General features: G+C 37.8%; 1 pseudogene; it reads left to right on the top strand.

The window, feature by feature from the left end:
* The window catches only part of LOC102811243, a 72,767-nt pseudogene extending 66,229 nt beyond the window's left edge, over positions 1-6,538 (top strand).
* The last annotated feature ends 190 nt before the right edge of the window (positions 6,539-6,728 follow it).

The following is a 6,728-nucleotide window of genomic DNA, read 5'->3' as shown; positions in this document are numbered from 1 at the left end:
GTTGGCCCAGGATCGGACATTGTTTCATTCTGCTGTGCATGGGGTCGCTATGAGTCGGTTCCGACTCGATGGCACCTGACAACAACAACAACAAAGGTACTTTAACAACAAAGAAAAGTAAAGGGTAAAACCAGGTGGAACAAGGGTGGGTCAGGTTCAAATGAGAGAGCAGTAGTATAGAGATCTTGAAGGGAAGGAACACAATATCTGTAGTAACAGAAAGAAGCGTTCTGACCAAAGCAGAGTGATCAAAAGGAAAATGATGAAGAATAAAGCTGAATGATTGTCAGCAGATGGATTCTGCAGATCTTTTTAAGACATGATAGAAATTTTGAATGTTAATTCTAAAAGTGAGGTGACAGGTGTGACTAGCTGTAAGTAGTAAAATGATAACATTTTGTTATTTTCAAAATATAAATCCCAAGAAGAAAGGGTTGGGACTAGCCTAAAAGTGATACATCTTCTAATAATAGAGAGTTTAATAGAAGTTGGGGCACCAAGTGACTTCACTCCATCACCGATCTAACATCTTCCAAGAATTGACTTTCACAAGACCTTAATTATGATGCATCACTGGAGGCAGTCACTTGTCTATGCCAGGAAATTTGGAAGACAGCTACCTGGCCAAACATTTCAAGAAGTAGCATATGTTCAAGAACCACTGGTACTGAAGGAAGAAGAATTCCAAGGTATTCTGAAGGCATTGGCAAAGAATAAGTCTTGGATAATGGATTTATTTTCACAAACTTAGGCAGCACTGGAGACACTCACTCACTTATGCCAAGGAATCTGGAGGGCAGATACCTTGGCAACTGACTGGAAGAAATCCATATCTGTACCCATTCCAAAGACTGGTGATCCAATGGAATGTGGAAATCATCGGACAATATCTTTAATATCACATTCAAGTGAAATGTTGCTAAAGATCACTCAAAAGTGGCTGCAACAGTACACTGACATGGAACTGTTAGAGGTTCAAGTCCGATTCAGACAAGGACATGGACTGAGGGATATCTTTGATGACATCAGATGGATCTTGGCTGAATGCAAAAACTATTAGAAAGATGTTTACCTGTACTTTATTAACTATGCAAAGGCTTTGGACTGTGTGAATCACAAGAAGATATGGACAACATTGCATAAAATGAGTATTCTGGAACACTAAATTGTGCTCATGAGGGACCTGTACTTAGACCACGAGGCAGTCATTCAAACAAAAGAAGAAGAAACTGAATGGTTTAAAATCTGGAAATATGTGCGCTAGTGTTGTATTCTTTCACCATAATTATTCAATCTGTATACTAAGCAAATAATTTGAGAAGCTGGATTATAAGAAGAAAAATATTGCACCAGTATAGAAGGAAGATTCATAAACCATTAGCATTATGCATATGATACAATCTTACTTATTGGAAGTGAAGAGGACTTAAAATACTTACTGATGAATATCAAAGACTACAGCCTTCAGTATGGGTTGCACCTCAATGTAAAAAAAAAAAAAAAAAAGAACCTCACCACTGGGCCACTGAATGACATCATGATAAATGAAAAAAAAGATTAAATTTGTCAAATTCTCACATCCACTATCAACACTTATGGAAGCAGTAGTCAGAAATCAGATGACGTATTGCATTAAGCAAATCTACTACACACAACCTCTTTAAAGTATTCAAGAGCAAAGACGTCAATTTGAGGACTGAGGTGTGCCTTACCCAAGCCAGGTTTTTTTTTTTTTTTTTTTTTTCAATTACCTCATACGCATGTGAAAGTTGAACAATGAATAAGGAAGACCATTGAAGAACTGATGCATTTGAGTTGTTTTGTTGGAGAAGAATATCAAAGTTTCCATGGACTGCCTGAATAATAAACAGATCTGTTTTGGAAGAAGTACAGCCAGAATACTCCTTAGAAGCCAGGATAGGGAGACTTCGTCTCTCATACTATGGGCATGTTATCAGAAGGGACCAATCCCTGGACAAGGATATATTGCTTGCTAAAGTGGAGGTTCAGTGAAAAAGATAGAGACCCCTTATGATATGGATGGGCACAATGGTAGCTGCAATGGCTCAAGCATAACAATGATTGTGGGGTTGGGTAAGAACCGGACTGTGTTTCATTCTGTTGTGCGTAAGCTCACTATGACTTGGAACTGACTCAATGGTACCTAACAACACCATATCTTAGTTCAAGGTTCTTTCTTGTTGCAATATTTTAAGTGGGACTACATCCCGATAATTAAAGATGAATTTAACTTTCCCATGGTTCTTATGGCAGGGAGAAGAATTTGATATGGAGAAGAAAGAGGGAATGAATTGTGACTTTGTTCTTTCCACTACATAAGGTAGGTCAAATAGCAGATACCCTCTGGCCCACAAAAAAGAAATAGAACTGATTATTCTGTAGGTGGCATTTTCTTTTTCAGTATCAAACTAATCAATGTCATGCTGTGGTGGCAAAAGACACTAAATTGCTGAGTTTGCTGCCTTTCAAGATAAGATAAAACTGAGTGCCTGCACTTAGGTCCATAAATAACTGAGGGCTATTTTCCCTGGGGATTGAGTTGTTGGTCCTAATATTCCCATCAAATGCTAAGTTAGTGATTACACCATGTCTGTCTAAATTACTTTTTAATTTTAAGAAAAAAAGCTTTGGCTTGGCCAAAGCAAAAATGTATTTTAAGAAGCACAAGTACATACCTGAGCTAGAACTTTATGTACTTGAATAGTCTTAAAGTCAAATCTGTTTTGTTGTTGATAAAACTATTATAGGTCCATGCTTTTTATCAATTTAATTTTATTCATAATAAAGTTAACATTGAATAATAACCTTATGTCTACAAACATCATAGTCATTAAGCTTGTTACATTTGATAACTTTTAAGACGGACTGTTTCCCATCCCAAACCTACTTTTCTAATGAAACTGTTTAACCACTATGTCTGTGCTTGACACATGAGACACATTTGGAAATTATTTCTGCACTTGAGGATATTTTCTTTTCCAAAATCAAAAGGCATTCTCTCTCCTGGTGTGTTTTGAATTAAGCATATTTATAAATCTGTTATTGTAATAAGCATAAAATTTGTTTATGTTTCTGATCTTCCGTAAATGCTTCTCCCTAAAAAATACTTGGACAATTAAATAACTCTATTTTTCATGCAGACACTCCAGAATCATAAACAAATTTTATTGTTATTGTCAAGAAGGCTTCAACACTTGGTGATTCCATATAAAACAAAACAAAACATTGACTGGCCCTACACAGTCTTCATGATTGTTGATATGCTTGAGCCTATTGTTTCAGGTTCTATCTATTTTGAGTGCTTTACAATGTAGGGGTTCATCTTCCAATGCTATACTGGACACATTTTTGGAAATATATTGCCACAACTATTTTCCAAGCCTGACTTAGTCTCTTTGCTACTTGCTAAGTTGCTAAGTGCCGTCGAGTCGGTTCTGACCCATAGCGACCTTGTACAGGGTTTCCGAGGCTGTAAGTCTTCACGGGAGCAGAACGCCTCATCTTTCTCCCGCGGAGCAGCTGGTAGTTTCGAACTTCTGGCCTTAAGGTTCGCAGCCCGATTCGTAACCACTACACTACCAGAGATCCTTAGTCTCTAAGCTGTACAAAAACCTATCCACCATAGGTGATCATGCTGGTCTTTGAAATATTAGTGGTATAGCCTGCACATCATAGCACTGCATAAGTCACCATAGTATGACAAGCTGAAAGACAGATGTTGTTGTTGTTGTGAAGTGCTGAGTTGATTCCGACCCATAGCGACTCTGTATAGGGTTTCCAAGGAGGAGCTGGTGAGCTTGAACCACCAACCTGGCAGTTCAAACGGCTTTGCAGTCTGGTGCATTAACACAGAGCACCACACCAGATAGTGGAGAAATATCTTTGTTGTTGTTGCTCTTAGGTGCCATCAAGTCAGTACTGACTCATAGCAACCCTATGCACAACAGAATGAAACACTGCCTGATCCTGGGTGAACCTCACTACTATTGCCATGCTTGAGCCCATTGACGCTGCCACTTTGCCAATCCATCTCATTGGGGTCTTCTTCTTTTTCTTTTGACCCTCCACCTTACCAAACATGAGCTCTTTCTTGAGTGACTGGTCCCTTCTGGTAATATGTCTGATGTATGAGGGATGAAGTTTGGCCATCCTGGCCTTCAAAGATCTGTTGGTTCTTTTAGCAGCCCATGACACTTTCAATATTCTCTTCCAACACCAGAACTCAAAAGCATCAATTCTTTGATGGTCTTCCTTATTCACTGTCGAGCTTTTGCATGCATATGGAGTTATTGAAAATACTATGACTTGGTAAGGCACACCTTAGTCCTCAAGTTGACATCTTTGCTCTTCAACACTTTAAAAAGGTCTTGTGCAGAAGATTTGTCTAATGCAATACATCGTTTGATTCTTGACTGCTGCTTCCATGAGTGTTGATAGTTGGTCCAAGAAGAATGAAGTCCTTGATAACTTCAATCTTTTCTCCATTCATAAGAATGTTGTTTATTGGTCCAGTGGTGAGGATTTTTGTTTCCTTGACATTGAGATGTAATCCATACTGAAGGCTGTGCTTTTTGATCTTCATGAGTAAAAATTTTAAGTCTTCTTCACTTTCAGCAAGCAAGGTTGTATCATCTGCATATCACAGGTTGTTAGTGAGTCTTCCTTCAATTGCTATTCTTTACTTCACAGTTGTGTGACACTGTAGGATCATTAGACTGCTAATCTCAAAACCACCAACTGTTTCTCAGAAACCCTATTCAGGGTCTCTAAGAGTCAGAAACGACTCAGTAGCACTTACCATCCACCACCACCACAACACACTAATACCTAGTACCTAGCACTTAGAATCTTGAGTTCCTTACAAGTTTTTCAGTACTTTTCTTTCATCTTTTATCCATCTCTTTCCAGTCCCATTAGTAGTACTCTTATAAGCAGACATAGGCATTTCATTGTTCCTCCAGCCTCCCTATCCAATCAATAAAATGGTCACTATGAATTAGAATGAACAGATCCTTCCTTCCTGTTGCTTCTAAAAATTTGCAGCTCTGTTTTATGACCTCCCAATTATTGTTGTTGTTGTTATGTGCTGTGGAGTCAGTTCTGACTCATAGTGACCCTGTACAGGGTTTCTGAGGCTATAAATCTTTATGGGAGCAGAAAGCCTCATCTTTCTCCTGCTGAACAACTGGTAGTTTCGAATTGCTGACCTTGTGGCTGGCAACCTGATTCGTAACCACTACGCTAGCAGACCTCCCAATTAGCTGGTTCCTATTGAACTATCTTCTACAATTTCTAAAAACACTTGGAAATCCATTAGAAGATTCCCATATGATAATAAATTGAATGTAGAAGATGTCAATTCAATCAAGAATCGAAGACTAATTAGTGATTATGGTTCTACAAAGATTGGACTGGGTCATAAATTACAAGATGATTCAGATGACCTTTACCAACTAGATGGAACTCTCCTAATTGCTGAAGACAGTGTTCAGAAAATTGCTATGAGTATCTATGAGGAAAATGACAGAGGAGTGTTTGACAAGATGTTTTTTAAACTGCTTCATCTTGGCCTAATCACAGAAAACTAAGCACACGCACTGGAAGATGAAGTAGCAGAGGTTTTACAAAAATTAATCTCAAAAGAGGCCAACAATTATGAGGAGGAGTCCAATAAACCCACAAGCAGTATTGAGAGCCAGGTTGTAAAAATACCAGAGAAATGGATTCCACTGGCAACAATTCAAGATGGTTTTACTAATGGAGAAGATGAGGAAACAGTATCTAGTACTTTAACCTTGAAAAATGACTGGGAAAGGAGCACTGAAAACTGCAGTGCTGACAACTTTGAGGAATTATAATATTTCCTAAACTTCTATGCATTACTGAAAGATATTGATTCAGAAAAAGAGTCGAAAGAGAAAGATACACTTATTGCTATGATAAAAAACATTGATTGATTTTGAGTAGATGATGGAAAGATATGGCAAAACATTTCCAGAAAAAGGTGTTTCCTGCCATGAAACTTGCATGAAATGATTGCTCTTCATGTCAAAAACTAGAATTTTTTTTTTTGCAGCAAATTTCCTTAAATAAATACTACCACCAATAAAAGCAAACCTTTACTAGCACCATCCAAGAAAAGTCACGAAGAGACAGTTTCAAAGAAGAAAGAAAACAGACAAAGAATATGGAACCCTGAGGGATTCCATAAAAGGTGGTAAGTCCAACTTAGGAAGAAAGGCAGAAGAACCAAAAGGGAAAACAGAAGCTTATTTGGAAGCCATCAGAAAGAAAAAAAAAAAAACAAAACAAAAAACAAAGACTAGTTGAAGAAACACATCACAACAACAACAAAAAGAAAATAAAGAAGAGTATGACTTTTCAAAGATGAGGGACTTTATCACTCAACAAGCTGATGCATCTGTGGGACAAAATCACCTTTGATAAAGAAGAAGCTGATTCCATCAAGCACATTTACATAGCCTGCAAAACTGGGAAAGAATCCAGGAATTTTTGACTGCTTAAAAAAACATAATACAGCTTTTAAAATGCCTCTAGTTCTGTGATTAAAGTTATCTTAGCCTAAGGATTACTGTTGTTGTTGTTGTTAAGTGCCATCAAGTTGGTTTCTATTCATAGTGACTCTGTACAGGGTTTCTGAGAGCCGGCTTTGTGCTTCAAATAAACCTTGCAATCCAGTGCATTAG

The sequence above is a fragment of the Chrysochloris asiatica genome, unplaced genomic scaffold (genome assembly GCF_000296735.1).
Source record: "Chrysochloris asiatica unplaced genomic scaffold, ChrAsi1.0 scaffold00082, whole genome shotgun sequence".
Lineage (NCBI taxonomy): Eukaryota > Metazoa > Chordata > Mammalia > Afrosoricida > Chrysochloridae > Chrysochloris > Chrysochloris asiatica.
The sequence above is the reverse complement of the archived record's forward strand: the minus strand, read 5'-3'. Positions and strand labels throughout refer to the sequence as shown.